General features: G+C 43.9%; 1 pseudogene; it reads left to right on the top strand.

Annotated features, from left to right (window-relative positions):
• The window catches only part of LOC122152280, an 11271-nt pseudogene that overhangs the window by 3238 nt on the left and 6098 nt on the right, over positions 1-1935 (top strand).

Here is a 1935-nt window from a genome sequence, read left to right as displayed (position 1 = left end):
GTTCAAACCCATCAGCCACTCCTCAGAAGGAAGATGGGGCAATCTACTTCCGTAGTGATACTGCCTCAGAAACCCAAGGAGGGGTCGCTATGAGTCGGGTATGACTCGACGGCATATAACAACAACATAACAGTTGTTCCTGATCCTGAATTGTAACCTGATACTTTCCTAATAAATCCCATAATCACTCCTTCTTTCTTCAGGAAGAAAAAGAGTACCTGTTACAGTTTATCAACAACCTAGTGTGGCCAACCTACCTTTGGTGAGCTCTACTTATGCCCTGGTCTCCTCGGTTTACATCAGTGCAAAGGACCAGCATCTGTTCATGAAGTCTGTGTGTGAGATTGCAGAGAACAGTATGAAGACCATTATCTCCATAGCCCTGTGAAGTGTTCTGCCTGTTATCCAGAAGCTAGAGCCACAACTTGCAGTTGCTATTATCTATCCCTGTAAAGGGCTAGACAGGACTAAGGATAAACTACCTGTTCCGAATCAGCCAACAAAGCAGGTTGTTGCCCATGTCAAATGTGCTGTGACTGGGGCAAAAGATGCTGGGACTACTACTGTGACTGGAGCCAAAGATTCCGGGGCCAGCAAAATCACTGGAGTGGTGGGTAAGACCAAAGGACCAGTGACTGACAGTGTGGAGAGGAGTAAGTCTATGCCAATGGTACCATTAGCATAGTATTGAGAAGTTGGATGATGGAGCTGGTGAACAGTGGAGTAGAAAATGCACTCACCAAATCAGAGCAGCTGGTAGACTAGTATCTCCCTCTCACCCAGAAAAGAACTAGAAAAAGAAGCAAAAAAAGGTTGAAGGAGTTGATGTGGTTCTGAAACCAAGTCGTTACTAGACTGGTATCTCTGTCTACCAAGCTCTGTTCATGTACCTACCAGCAGGCTTTCAGCAGCAATAAACAAGCTAAGCAAAAAAGCCAAGAAACAATTTCTCAACTCTATTCCATTGTTACCCTGGTTGAATTTACCAGGAATAATGTGCATGATGCCTGTCAGAAAATTAAGGATGCACAGGATAAGTTCTCATTCTCATGGGTGAAGTGGAAAAGAAGCACCAGCCATGATGACACAGATGAATCTCACTGTGCTGAGCACATTGAGTCATGCACTCTTGCTACTGCCTGGAACCCAACTCAGCAGCTCCAGACTGCCTGCCACATCCTCCTGTCCAGCATCCAAGTGTTACCTCAGAACATTCAAGATCAAGCCACCCCCTTGGAAGTCATGCCAGATAACATCTACTCATTGTTCAGCTATGCTGCCTCCTTTAAGGAAATGTCCAATGGCTTTCTCACTTCTAGCAAGGGGCAGCTGCAGAAAATGACCTTTAGATGATCTCATGGATTATCTTGTTAACAATATGCCATACAGTTCACTGGTAGGTTCTTTTTTATCCTCAGCTGAGTCTCAGAATGCCCAGGACCAAGGTGCAAAGCAGGACAAGACCAGCCAGGAGTCCCAGCAACCTGAACATAAATTAAACTTGTTCCTGTCATAGTGTGTGGTTCAGTCAGCTAGATGATATACCTTGTGTTATGTTGAAATTAACTTGCTAAATAAATCTGAATTGGGAAAGTAGGTAGCTAGAAAAATGGTCCTAGTTACTTCCAGCATGTTAAAGAGCTTTTAATTTCTGACATTAGCAAATGCTTTCTGTTGTTTACCTGACTAGTATGAAATGAATGAGACACTCACTTGTCAAGAGTCTAGCCAGAACTCACTAAAAGTTAAAGTGCGCTTATGGCCTCATACTGCATTCATTGTGTCACCACTGTTACTGTATGTTTGTAGTAAATAACTCAAAAAATGCACTGTCATTGTGTCCAATCCAAGTCATGTCCTATGTTGTTGTTGTTGTTATTTGCCGTCGAGTCGGCCCCGACTCATAGCGACCCCTCCTTGGGTTTCCGAGGCAGT

Source organism: Orycteropus afer, unplaced genomic scaffold, assembly GCF_000298275.1.
Source record: "Orycteropus afer afer isolate SDZICR_OR568_19922 unplaced genomic scaffold, OryAfe1.0 scaffold00026, whole genome shotgun sequence".
NCBI lineage: Eukaryota > Metazoa > Chordata > Mammalia > Tubulidentata > Orycteropodidae > Orycteropus > Orycteropus afer.
This window is presented reverse-complemented; position numbering and strand designations above follow the sequence as displayed.